The sequence below is a fragment of the Bufo bufo genome, chromosome 3 (assembly GCF_905171765.1).
Source record: "Bufo bufo chromosome 3, aBufBuf1.1, whole genome shotgun sequence".
NCBI lineage: Eukaryota > Metazoa > Chordata > Amphibia > Anura > Bufonidae > Bufo > Bufo bufo.
Genome location: NC_053391.1, coordinates 221,044,398 through 221,059,170, shown reverse-complemented (window position 1 = coordinate 221,059,170; position 14,773 = coordinate 221,044,398). Strand labels below are relative to the sequence as shown.

Genomic DNA, 14,773 nt, shown 5'->3' with positions numbered 1-14,773 from the left:
AATCACTAGTCAAACCGACATCAACCTTAAAGGGGTTATCCCATGACTAATGTAAAAAATTAAAACCAGAGATCATATAGTACATGCCAATCTCTTTCTAACAAAGCTAGAACCAGCCCTGTACCTCACATGGATCCAGAGATCTCTCCATTCATTGCTCTGCTAGATTTATATCAAGCTGACAGCTCAAGGGGCGTGTCTTTTCTGCTGCAGCTAAGGGGGCGTGTCTCAGCTCTCCCTATCACAGCTCAGGAGGCAGCTGAAGGATGAAACGGAGCATGTGCGACCTTCTGAGTGAGCAGGTCAAAGAAATAAGAAATAAACAAACAGCAGGTTGCGCTATACAGATACATTTTATTGAATAACTCAGTGGCAATGCAAATTTTTTATTACATGCAATTACAAAAGTATTCACATCCTGGTGCTGGTTGGAAAACTGTAGAATATTTTTCATGGGACGACTACTTTAATGATTATGGATGGCTTCTTCAGCTTTTTTTCCCAGACACAATGCCGCTCTCGACAAGGAGCTGGGTGAAATACGGCAAATCTCATGTTCAGAAATAACATAGTAACATAGTGTATAAGGCCGAAAAAAGACATTTATCCATCCAGTTCGGCCTGTTATCCTGCAAGTTGATCCAGAGGAAGGCAAAAAAAAAAACTGTGAGGTAGAAGCCAATTTTCCCCACTTAAGGGGAAAACAATTCCTTCCCGGCTCCAATCAGGCAATCAGAATAACTCCCTGGATCAATGACCCATCTCTAGTAGCTATAGCCTGTAATATTATTACGCTCCAGAAATACATCCAGGCCCCTCTTGAACTCTTAGTGAATTCACCATAACCACCTCCTCAAGCAGAGAGTTCCATAGTCTCACTGCTCTTACCGTAAAGAATCCTTTTCTATGTTAGTGTACAAACCTTATTTCCTCCAGACGCAGAGGATGTCCCCTCGTCACAGTCATGATGGGATAGATCTCTGTACTGAACCCTGATATATTTATACATATCAATTAGATCTCCCCTCAGTCGTCTTTTTTCTAAAGTGAATAACCCTAATGTTAATAATCTTTCAAGGTACTGTAGTTGCCCCATTCCAGTTATTACTTTAATTGCCCTCCTCTGTACCCTCTCCAACTCTGCTATGTCTGCCTTTTTTTACAGGAGCCCAGAACTGTACACAGTACTCCATGTGTAGTCTGACTAGTGTTTTGTAAAGTGGTAGGACTATGTTCTCATCACGGGCATCTATACCCCTTTTGATGTAACCCATTATCTTATTTGCCTTGGCAGCAGCTGCCTGACACTGGTTTTTACAGCTTAGTTTGCTGTTCACTAAATTTCCTAGGTCCTTTTCCATGTCAGTGTTACCCAGTGTTTTACCATTTAGTATGAACGGGTGACTTGCATCATTCCTTCCCATGTGCATAACCTTACATTTTTCAGTGTTAAACCTCATCTGCCACTTATCTGCCCAAGCCTCCAATCTATCCAGATCCCTCTGTAGCCGTATACTGTCCTCTTCCGTGTCAATTACTTTACACAGTTTAGTGTCATCTGCAAAAATATATATTTTACTATGCAAGCCTTCTACAAGATCATTAATAAAAATATTGAAGAGAATAGGGCCCAAGACTGACCCCTGAGGTACTCCACTAGTGACAGTGACCCAATCTGAGTATGTACCGTTAATAACCATCCTCTGAGCCAGTTACTAACCCACATAGAGACAATTTCTCCCAGTCCAAACATTCTCATTTTATATACTAACCTTTTATGCGGTACAGTGTCAAATGCTTTGGAGAAGTCCAGATATACGACATCCATTGATTCGCCGCTGTCAAGTCTAGAACTTACTTCCTCATAGAAACTGATTAAATCCAATCCCTCATAAAGCCATGCTTATATGGCGTTATTTGCTTATTTTCCTTGAGGTACTCCAAGATAGCATCTCTTAGAAAACCTTAAAACAGTTTACCCACGACAGATGTTAAACTTACCGGCCTATAGTTTCCAGGCTCTGTTTTTGGACCCTTTTTGAATATTGGCACCACATTTGCTATGCACCAATCCTGTGGAACACTCCCTGTCAGTATAGAGTCCTTAAATATCAGAAATAAGGGTCTGGCTATGACATTACTTAATTCTCTTAGAATAAGGGGGTGTATGCTATCCGGTCCTGGCGATTTGTCTATTTTAATCTTTTTAAGACGCCGCTGTACTTCTTCCTGGGTCAGACAGGGCACTTTTAATGGGGAATTAACTTTTACATTCTCCATTTCATCTGACAGTTTATTTTCTTCAGTGAACACAGTGGAGAAAAAAAATATTTAATAACTTTGCTTTCTCCTCATCGCTTTCTGCAACTCCCCTCATTACTCTGTAGAGGGCCGACACCTTCAGATTTATACTTTTTACCACTTACCGTATTTTTCGCCCTATAAGACGCACCGGCCCATAAGACGCACCTAGGTTTTTGGGGAGGAAAATAAGAAAAAAAATATTTTTAACCAAAAGGTGTGCTTTTGGTGGGTTTGGAACTAATGGTGGTCTGTGGATGGCACTATTACTGGGGATCTGTGAAGGACACTGTTATGGGGGGATCTGTGGATGACGGACACTGTTATGGGGGGATCTGTGGATGACGGACACTGTTATCCCTTTTTTTTTTTTGTTTGAGTCAAAATATAAGTTCTTATCAACAAATGGATCTAGCTTTTTGCCAGTTATTTCATGAAATGGCTTAGTTACAGCAACTGAAGTGTACGGACTTCAGTTGCTGTAACAAAAAAAAAAATTGCTTCTTTTGGCCTTCCATTAAAAGTAACCTAAATAGTCACATTTGTCCCGTGTCATAACTCCTCCCCCAAAAATGACACAAGTGTGGAAATGCTTTTATTTATTGTTCAAATACATTCTTAAATGGGAAAAAAAAAAAATATTTTATATGATGACGGTAATCTTATGGTCCTCAAAGGGTTAAGGGGGGATCTGTGGATGACGGACACTGTTATGGGGGGGATCTGTGGATAACGGACACTGTTATGGGGGGATCTGTGGATGACGGACACTTATGGGGGGATCTGTGGATGACGAACACTGTTATGGAGGGATCTGTGGATGACGAACACTGTTATGGGGGGATCTGTGGATGATGGATACTGTTATGGGGGGATCTGTGGATGATGGATACTGTTATGGGGGGATCTGTAGATGACTGATACTGTTATGGGGGGATTTGTGACGGACACTGTTATGGGGGGGGATCTGTGGCTTGCACTGTTACAGGGGGATCTGTGGCTGGCACTGTTACAGGGGGGGGATCTGTGGCTGGCACTGTTACAGGGGGGGATCTGTGGATGGCACTGTTACAGGGGGGGGATCTGTGGATGGCACTGTTACAGGGGGGGGATCTGTGGATGGCACTGTTACAGGGGGGGGATCTGTGGATGGCACTGTTACAGGGGGGGGATCTGTGGATGGCACTGTTATATATGTGCCATCCACATACCCCCCACCCCATAACAGTGCCATCCACAGACCCCCCCCAGCTCATAACAGTGCCATCCACAGACCCCCCCTCCCTCCCCCGCCGCTCCAGTATACAAATATAAAATGTCTTATTCAATTAAAAGTGATTACACATGCCCCCTCACTCCTAATAGTACCGTACATCCTAACAGCTTCTGTACAATGCAGGCAGGCAGGCCGGCGCGTCACTCACTGACATCACTTGCCTGCGCCGCCTGCTTCATTCATAAAGTAGGCGGTGCAGGCACGTGACATCAGGGAGTTACGCTGCCGCCCGGCCTGCCTGTCTGCATTCTACTGAAGCTGTTAGGATGTACGGTAATAATAGGAATGAGGGGGCATGTGTAATCACTTTTAATTGAATAAGACACTTTTAATTGAATAAGACATATTTGAATATTGCAGCACTTGAGCGGTGGGGCTATAGTACAGTGACTGCACCGCCCCGCCGCTATTGCCGGCCCCCAGCTCCTCCCAGTTCCTCCCAGCTCGCTCAGCATTCGCCATTTTGGGGGGAGAAAAAGTGCGTCTTATGGGGCAGAAAATACGGTATATAATTGAAAAACATTTTAGGGTTATTTTTGCTCTCTTTGGCAATTAATCTCTCGGTCTCTAGTTTGGCTGCTTTTATTTGTTTTTTACATAATCTATTTTTTTCCTCATAGTTTTTCAGTGCTTCTGTGCTACCCTCCTGTTTTAGTGATTTATATGCTTTATTTTTGTCATTTATTGCTTTCTTTACAGATCTATTTATCCACATAGTTTTTTTCTTGTTCCTTAACCTTTAATTCCCATAAGGTATGTACCTCTCACAATTAGATTTTAGGATGCTTTTAAAAATATCCCATTTTGTGGCTGTATTTTTATTTTTGAGGACTTTGTCCCAGTTAGTTAGGCCTATGGCCTCTCTTAGTTGGCTAAATTTTGCTTTTTTGAAGTTTGGTGTTTTTGTTCCTCCCTGAAGAAACACTCTTTTGAATGATAATTGGAAGGTTATTACTTTATGGTCACTATTTCCCAGGTGTCCCCCTGCACATCTGTTGTTCTGTCAGGTCTATTGGTTAATACTAAGTCCAGTATGACCGTCCCTCTAGTCGGGTCCTAAACCAGTTGAGAAAGGTAATGGTCTTTGGTTATTGCCAAGAACCGGTTTCCTTTATGAGATATATACGTTTCAGTTTCCCAGTCTATATCTGGGTAGTTAAAAACCCCTTAATAACCACCTCATTATGATTTGCCGCCTGGTCTATCTCGTTTAGGAGCAGATTTTCAGTGGACTCTGGTATATTATGTGGTTTATAATAAACTCCTATTAGTAATTTATTATTGTTTGTGCCTACATGTATTTCTACCCACAGTGACTCCACATGTTTATGTCCCTTACTTATATCTTCCAGGAGTGTGGGCTTTAGACAGGACTTTACATAAAGGCAGACCCCTCTCCGGTTTTGGCGATCCTTTCTAAACAGACTGTAACCCTGTACATTAACCGCCCAGCCATGTCTCAGTTATTCCCACTATGTCATAGTCCTCATCACACATCACTAATTCCAGTTTCCCAGTTTTATTAGTCAGGCTTCTGGCATTAGTATACATACATTTAAGAGGTTTATGTATATTTTGTACCCCACACTTTTCCATCTGAGCTGTTCTAGTCCCTCCTTCTATTTCTCCCCAATCCCATTACCTTGCCCCTGGTCTCTATTTGCACTATCTTCCCATACTATAACAAAACTATCCTCCACCCCAGTCCCTAGTTTAAACACTCCTCCAACCTTCTAGCCATCTTCTCCCCCAACACAGCTGCCCCTTCCCCATTGAGGTGCAGCCAATTTCTACGATAGAGCCTGTAGCCAACAGAGAAGTCGGCCCAGTTCTCCAGGAACCCAAACCCCTCCTTCCTACACCAGTTCCCGGTCTTTGTGCCAGATTGCCCTATCTGTACCCCTAATAATTGAGTCTCCCACTACCAGCACCTGTCTGGCCTGCCCAGCTCTTCTGGTCCCCTGCTTCCTGGAGCTGACATTCCCCTGACTGGCAGAGGAAGTGTCCGGCTGCAGCAGTGCTCTCCCTGAACTGACATCCCCCTCATCTTCCAACCGTGCAAACTTGTTGGTGTGTGTCAGATCAGGGCTTAGCCTCCCTGGCACTCTTCCCTCTACCTCGCTTCCTAACTGTTATCCAGCTAGCTATCTCACTTTCCTGACCCTACTCGCTACCACCCTCCCCTACATCTATCCCATAGAGTGCTTGCTCAGTGAGCAGCAAACTCTTTTCCAAATTGTCAACACTTCTCAGTGTTAAAGTTCGCCCATTTAGATACTCAATGTGCGATTTGCTCACATTTTGAACAAAGATATGCACCCTCAAAAGGGTGCTCCTGGACTGGATACATTAGACAAGATGTGCACTGGACTGCACTGTCAATAATGGAACACATACTAAGTGGGGATTATGCAAGAAAAAAAAGAGAAAAATACAATATATAGTCCAGTGATAAGAACCTAACTTACTATAGTCCCCTCCTAAAGTCCCTGAATCTCAAGTTACATAATCTAAAGTCACACAGTTAATACAAACACACACTTGAACTCAAACGCTCACAAACTCGCATTATTTGCTGCTTGTATAAATGCAGTTCTCAAACCAGCCTGCTTTTTCCCCTCTGGATTCAAAGGACTGAGCTGCCCTCAAGGCTGGCTATTTAACTTCTCCTAATTAGACAGCCTATTTGCTGTAAAGGACCCTATCTGGGAAGGGTTTATTTATTACACAACCACTGATGCCTAAACGGCTACTAACCACTCTTGTCCCAGACTAATAAAACATAACTTTTACTTATTAATCTTTAAAACTCGTGAAAAGATATTTAGTGAGCTGACTAAAGAGTTAAAAACACTGTGCCCCATGAGAGATGCTATGAATGATAGGTCAGTAAGGTGTATAGGTAGGCGGGAGTGCACTAACACCGCTCTACCACACACCACCGTCCCAGCTGTATTAGACAGAGTACTTTGCTGTGCCTGATGTCTACTAGACCCCCATACCTGGGGTGTAAGCACCAATGTAAGATAAGCCTTATGCCACTGAGTGTTTTACATCAAGCACAAAAATTGCAGCATAACTCAATAGAGTACAGCAAATTAAAACCTAAATTCTGCCCCCCAACATGTTTCGCCAGCTACTCTGGCTTCATCAGGGGTATCGGGCAGACTTGAGTAACAAACGCTGGTAAGAGAATTTATCGGCTACTCTCTCACTTCCTGTGAGAGAAAGCACCAATCCGAAGGGGGTATGCATCTAACTAGTTAGTTGTAACCTATCGTTATCGGTGTTGTTTTTATGACAGGTTAGTAGCGTCACTCTTAAGGGGGAGGTCCTGAATGACCAGGTGCGCAGTAGTGATCGCCGCAAGCACTTACCCTCCGTACGTATCCATTGCCTTCTAGTGCGCATGCACTGGGACTTAAAAGAAGGAGCCAGCTGCGCAGTGGCGATCGCCGCAAACACCCTCTATTCTCGCCAAATGATTTCCACTACGCATGCGCTGGGACTTAGACAAAAAACAGGCTAGGAATGACACTGCGGCTGCTCCTATACTTAGTTCGTATTTACCGCTAGCTCATATGCGCATGCGCGTGCCATTATGTGGCCATTGCGCATGTGGGAGAAATTAGCAACAAAACAGCCCATTATTTTCCACTGCTCATGCGCTAGGACTTAGCCAGAGAAAGCCTGGCTAAAGATGACACTGCAGTTGCGCCTATACTTGGTTAGTATTCATGAAGGTTGGTATGCGCATGCGCGTGCCAATTAGTGGCCATTGCGCATGTGGGAGAACCTAACAATATAACAGCCCATTACCTTCTACTGCGCATGCGTTGGAACTTCAAAGTGAGACTCCACCAGAGAGTAATACTGCGGCTGCGCCAAAAACTTAGTTCAGATGTACCAGAAGGATCACATACGTCTGCGCGAGCCAATTGATAACAATTACACTTATGAGAAACCTCAAAAAAAGGGGGGAAGGCCAACAGGGGAAACTCCTACACCTGCACCCATACTTTATTCGTATGTGCCAATGATTAGTCGATGCTTGCGCTACAGTTTCCTAGTTTCCTCATAAGGGGAATGGTACGAATAGATTATTCTAGTTTACAGACCTGCCAGAAGAGACCCTAAGGCTCCATTCACACGTCCGCAAAATGGGTCCGCATCCTTTCTGCAATTTTGCGGAATGGGTGCGGACCCATTCATTCTCTATGGGGACGGAATGGATGCGGACAGCACACAGTGTGCTGTCTGCAGCCGCAATTGCGGAGCGCGGCCCTGATTTTGGGTCCGCAGCTCCGCAAAAAGATAGAGCATGTCCTATTCTTGTCCGCAGCTTGCGGACAAGAATAGGCATTTCTATGGGGGTGACGGGCTGGTGTGTTGCGGACCCGCAAATTGCGGGTCCGCAACACACAATGGACGTGTGAATGTAGCCTTAGGACTACATGATTCCTCTCTCTCATCATGTTGTGATGGTAGTTATCTAGATCTATTTTTTTTACCGTATTAGGCTACTTTCACACTAGCGTTCGGAGCGGATCCGTCTGATGTTTCATCAGACGGATCTGCTCTGATAATGCAGACGTTTGCATCCGTTCAGAACGGATCCGTCTGCATTATTACTTAGAAAATTTTCTAAGTCTGAAAGTAGCCTGAGCGGATCCGTTCAGACTTTACATTGAAAGTCAATGGGGAACGGATCCGCTTGAAGATTGAGCCATATAGTGCCATCTTCAAGCGGATCCGTCCCCATTGACTTACATTGTAAGTGTGGACGGATCCGCTCGCCTCCGCACGGCCAGGCGGACACCCGAACGCTGCAAGCAGCGTTCAGGTGTCCGCTCACTGAGCGGAGCGGAGGCTGAACGCTGGCAGGCGGATGCATTCTCAGTGGATCCGCCTCCACTGAGAATTCATTGGGGCCAGACGGATGCGTTCGGGGCCGCTCGTGAGCCCCTTCAAACGGTGCGCACGAGCGGACACCCGAACGCTAGTGTGAAAGTAGCCTTAGTTTTGCATTTATAATGCTATACTTACGATAGCTTGTGGCTTAAAGCTAGCATTAATATATCACATGCTTACTGTCTTTATAGCTTATCACAGTAATCAGCATTGATATGAAAGGGTGTTAACCAATTAGCCTCACCCTAATTACTCAACTGGTCAACACCCTGGAGAAGGAAGAGAGAAAAAATATTTAATCACAGTATACTCTCAGCAGCAAAAGCAAGTCACAGTGTACAAAGTCAGGCACAGCCACTCAGCAATGCACACAAATAATTTAGCTCTCTCAGATACTCCCTCACGTAATCTAAAGTCACACACTTAATATAAACACACAATTGAACTTAAACACGCGAACGCTCAAAAACTTGCGTTATTTGTCTGCTTGTATAAATGCAGCTCTCAAACCAGCCTGTTTTTATTACTCTGGAATCAAAGGACTGAGCTATGATTCTGAACAGCATGGGAAATGTATTTGAGCCTCACGTCGTAAGAGATATTATGATAAGTTAAAGGGGTTCTCCAGGAATTAAGAAAATGAAAATACTTAAAGAGAGTCTGTCACCACTACCTGGCGCTGTAGCATACCTATACATGATTCTAATGGTACCTTTGTTATTTTCTTTAGACATCCAGAAGCAGGAAAAACAACGTTTATTTCATATGCAAATGAGCACTCGCAAGTGCCATGGGGCGGTGTTCCGTGTGTAGGTGCCCAGGCTGCCCTGCCTTTTTAACCGTTACTCCTCCCCCAGCCTCTGACTTTGCCCGCCCTCCTATTCCCTTGTATCATCCCTAGGTCCGGCCGAGATCCCGCGCCTGCGCACTGCTTCGCCGGGCCGGGGCATGCTCACTGCAATGCCCATTTTGGGTACGGCATCAATTCAACTAGTGCGCATGCGCCAGCAAAGCAGTGCGCAGGCGCGGGATCTCGGCCGGACCTAGGCATGATACACGGAACACCGCCCCTGGGCACTTGCGAGTGCTCATTTGCATATGAAATAAACATTGTTTTTCCTGCTTCTGGATGTCTAAAGAAAATAACAAAGGTACCATCATGTTTAGGTGTGCTACAGCGCCATGTAAGTGCTGTATATGGTCATGGTCATATAGTGGTGACAGACTCTCTTTAAATATTACTTCATTATAAATAAATTCCCAAATACCGTACATTAGTAATAATGGCTCATTTTGTCTGGGGAGCAATTATTAGGAGAAATTAAATGGCAAACGTCCTGTTAGTGCACACAAAACCTGTCCTAATCACACAGGAGGACAAGATACTTCAAACACTGAGGTAAAGGGCTTCCTCATCTCCTCTCTGCTTGTCAGGGATTATGATCCTGAATACAAACGATAGGATCTTTAGTTGAATTTCTGTTGGGAATTCAGTTTATGAGCAGATGTAGCTAATGAGCAGCAGCAACTTGTCCATTACCACAGACCCATATTACCACAGTCTGTACTGTCCTTCCGCTCTGTAATTCATGTCCCCTCATGGACTCCATTCCCACAAAGATTCAGCTAAATATCACTAATAAACTGTATTCAGGATCATAATCCCTGACAAGTAGAGCAGAGAGGAGGATAAGGCAGCTCTTTACCTCAGTGTTGTGAAGTATCTTGTCCTGCTGTGTGATTAAGACAGGTTTGTGTGTACTAATAGGACAGCGGCCATTTGTATTTCTCCCTAATAATGCTCCCCGTACAAAATGAGCCCATTATACCAAGTGGTACCTGGAACCCGAACCAGAGTTCGGGAAATGTTTTTTTACAGTAGAAGTCGATTTATGAAGTTATTATGCGAAGTCTCGCGAGACTTTGAAGTAATAACTTTGGCTCATAGGAGCCAATACATTCTAATACTGTATCGAGCGCTCGCTCCGTACAGTATTCAAACAAAGTATTATGCGAATCGATTTCAAGTGTTTAATCCGAAGTCGATCTGCTCGTCCCTAATTATAACTAATGAAAGGTATTTGGGAAATAATTTCAATAAAGTAATATTTACGTATTTAAATTTTCTTAATTCCCGGAGAACCCCTTTAAGGTGGCCATACATATTAGCTTAAAGGGACACTGACAGGCCGTTAGAGCATATAAAGTGACATATATTCTTCTATTGGTCTTAATATGATAAATTAAACTATACCATTATCACCCCTCGCTGCCTTTCCGTTACTTATAAAAAGTGTTTTTATCAAAATGCAAATTACCTTACTTTGCGCCCAAGGGGCTGTCCCTCATTCAGTGCTGTGCCCAGCCGTGCCCCAACTGCCGTCTCCTAGTGCCGCCCAGCTCATTAGTATTTACTGCACTGGGCGGCTTTTTCTTCTCCCGACGCGGCGAAATCCTGCGCATGCCCAGTACTATCTTCTACTGGAGCTAGAGGGTGCCAGGGACCTTATCAGCGCGCAGGCACGGAAGCGACAAGATGAGGCTGATGCAGGAAGATAGTAATGGGCATGCGCGGGGAATTCGCCCCTTCGGGAGAAAACTAAAAGCCGCCCAGTGCAGTGAATACTAATGAGCTGGGCGGCACTAGGAGACGGCAGTTGGGGCACGGCTGGGCACAGCACGAATGAGGACAGCCCCTTGGGCGCCACAAAGTAAGGTAATTTGGCATTTTGATTAAAAAACACTTTTTATAAGTAACGGAAAGGCAGTGAGGGGTGATAATGGTATAGTTTAATTTATCATATAAGACCAATAGAAGAATATATGTCACTTTATATGCTCTAACGGCCCTGTCAGTGTCCCTTTAAGTCAATCAAAAAAACAATTTCAACCAAAAGGAACGTTTGTCGAGTGCTATAAATTGAACCACCTAGACTCTCTAGAGCTTGCGCTTCCTGAGGTTTTGCCTCTACTAAGTGGGCTTCATATTAAGTGGAGTTAAAAAAAAAGGAGTTTAAGAAAAGGAGTTGGAAACTAAGGTTGGAGATAATTTCCTTGTTGTTGTTGGCTTAATTCTGGTAGTCCTTAAACTACAGCAGACAGGGTCTGATTCTAAATCATATTTACCGTTTTACTTTTTTTACTGTTGCTATCCCTTTTTAGTATGTGTTGCACAATTGACAACGCAGTCCAGTGCACATCTTGCATGATGTATGCAGTTCTGCAACAGCCGTTCGAGGGTGTATATCTTTGTTCAAGATGTGAGCAAATTACCCATTTGGAATCGCAAATCGAGTTCCTAAACGGGCAAATTGCAACACTGAGAGGCATTGACAATTTGCAAAAGAGTTTGCTTCTCACCGAGCAAGCACTGTTTGCGGTAGTGAGGGGGGGGGGGGGGTGACAAAGAGGAGGCTGAGGAAAGTGAGGTAGCTAGCTGGGTAACAGTTAGAAAGCGGGGTCGAGGGAAGAGTGCCAGGGAGGCTAAGCCCTGATCTGACACACCCCCAACAAGTTTGCACGTTTGGCAGATGAGGGGGATGTCAGTCCAGGGACGGCACTGCTGCAAGCCGGGACACTTCCTCTGCAGTCAGGGGAATGTCAGCTCCCAGTAAGCAGGGAACCAGGAGAGCAGGGCAGGCCTACAGGTGCTGGTAGTGGGAGACTCATTATTAGGGGAACAGATCTGTCACAAAGACCGTGATCGCCGAACAGTGTGCTGTCTTCCTGGCGCTAGAGTTTCGACACATCGCGGATCGGGTCTGACAGATTACTGGGAGGGGCTGGAGAAGATCCCAGCGGTCCATGGTCCCATATCGGAACAATGAGAAAGTTAGAGGTAGGTGGAGAGTCCTTAAAAATGATTTCAGGGATTTAGGTCAAAAGCTTAGGGCAAGGACCCTCAAAAGGTAGTATTTTCCGAAATACTGCCTGTACCACGAGCCCACACAAGAAAGGCAGTGGGAGATTAGGGAGATTAACAAGTGGCTCAAGAACTTGTGTAGGAAGGAGGGGTTGGGTTCCTGGAGAAACTGGGCCCCGACTTCTCTATCGGCTACAGGCTCCTATCGTAGGGACGGGCTGCACCTCAATGGGGAAGGGGCAGCTGTGCTGGGGCGAAAGATGAGCTAGAAGGTTGGAGGGAGTGTTTAAATAGGGACTGGGGGGGAGGGAAATTACACTATAGGAGGGGAAGATAGTGCAGATAGAGACGGGGCAAGGTAGTGGGACTGGGGGAGGAATGGAAGGAGGGACTAGAACAGTTCAGAAGGAAAGGTTTGTAGGTTTTAAAAAAATATACATAACCTCTCAAATGTATGTATACTAATGCCAGAAGCCTGACTAATAAAACTGAGAAACTGGAAATTAGTGATGTGTGAGGAGGACTATGACATAGTGGGAATAACTGAGACATGGCTGGATGATAGCTATGACTGGGCTGTTAATGTACAAGGTTACAGTCCGTTTAGAAGGATCGTCATAAACCGGAGAGGGGGAGGAGGTTTGCCTTTATGTAAAGTCTTGTCTAAAGCCCACACTCTGTGAGATATAAGTGAGGGACATGAACATGTGGAATCACTGTGGGTAGAGATACATGGAGCTAAAAACAACAATAAATTACTAATAGGAGTTTACTATAAACCACCTAAATATACCAGAGTCCACAGAAAATCTACTTACTAAATGAGATAGACGAAGCGGGAGAAATCACAATGAGGTGGTTATTATGGGGGACTTCAACTACCCAGATATAGACTAGGAAACTGAAACTTGTATATCTCAATAGGGAAACAGGTTCTTGGCAATAACACAAAGACAATTACCTCTCCCCAACTGGTTCAGGACCCGACTAGAGGGACCAGCCATACTGGACTTAATATTAACCATTAGGCCTGACAGAACAAACAGACGTGCAGGTATGGGGGACACCTGGGAAATAGTTACCATAAAGTAATAACCTTCCATTATCATTCAAAGAGCGTTTCTACAGGGAGGAACAAAAATACCAAACTTCAAAAAAGCTAAAAATTTAGCCAACTAAAAGAGGCCATAGGCCTAACTAACCTGGGACAAAGTCCTCAAAAATAAAAAATACAGCATCAAAATGGGATATCTTTAAAAGCATCCTAAAATCTCATTGTGAGAGGTACATACCGTATGGGAATAAAAGGATTAAGGAACAAAAAGAACCAATGTGGATAAATAGAACTGTAATGAAAGCAATAAATGACAAAAAGAAAGCATATAAATCACTAAACAGGAGGGTAGCACGGAAAGCACTGAAAAACTATAAAGGAAAAAACTACAACATGTAAAAAAAACTAATAAAAGCGGCCCAAACTAGACGGCCGACGAGATTAATTGCCAAAGAGAGTAAAACTAACCCTAAAATGTTCTTCAATTAATATAAATGTTAAAAAGTATAAATCTGAAGGTGTCGGCCCTTTAAAGAGTAATGAGGGGGGGAGTCGCAAATAGCGACGAGGAGAAAGCAAAGCTGTTAAATATTTTTTTTCTCCAATGTATTCACTGAGGAAAATAAACTGTCAGATGTCATGCAGAATGTAAAAATAAATTCCCCATAAAAAGTGTCCTGTCTGACCCAGGAAGAAGTACATCAGCGACTTAAAAAAGATTAAGATAGACAAATCGCCAGGACCGGATGGCATACACCCCCATATCCTAAAGGAATTAAGTATGTCATAGCCAGACCCTTATTTCTGATATTTGCGGACTCTATACTGACCAGGGGCAATGTCCCCACAGGATTGGCGCATGGCAAATGTGGTGCCAATATTCAAAAAGGGTCCAAAAACCGAGCCTGGAACTATAGGCCGGTAAGTTTAACATCTGTTGTGGGTAAACGGTTTGAAGGTTTTCTGAGCGATGCTATCCTAAGCATCTCAACGGAAATAAGCAGATAACGCCATAATCAGCATGGCTCTCGTGAGGGGACCGGTCATGCCAAACTAATTTAATCAGTTTCTATGAGGAGGTAAGTTCTAGACCTTGACAGCGGCGAATCAATGGATGTCGAATATCTGGACCTCTCCAAAGCATTTGACACTGTACCTCATAAAGGTTAGTATATAAAACTGAGAATGCTCGGACTCGAGAGAAAACGTCTGTATGTGGGTAATGATCCAATGATAGAAAACAGAGGGTGGTTATTAACGGTTACACACTCAGATGGGTCACTGTCACTAGTGGAGACCCTCAGGGGTCAGTATTGGGCCCTATTCTCTTCAATATATTTATTAATGATCTTGTAGAAGGCTTGCATAG

General features: G+C 44.1%; 1 protein-coding gene across 1 annotated transcript in view; it reads right to left on the bottom strand.

Annotated features, from left to right (window-relative positions):
- The window catches only part of LOC120995014 (N-fatty-acyl-amino acid synthase/hydrolase PM20D1-like), a 112,213-nt gene that overhangs the window by 74,823 nt on the left and 22,617 nt on the right, over nt 1–14,773 (bottom strand). The gene's annotated exons all lie outside the window — the stretch shown is intronic.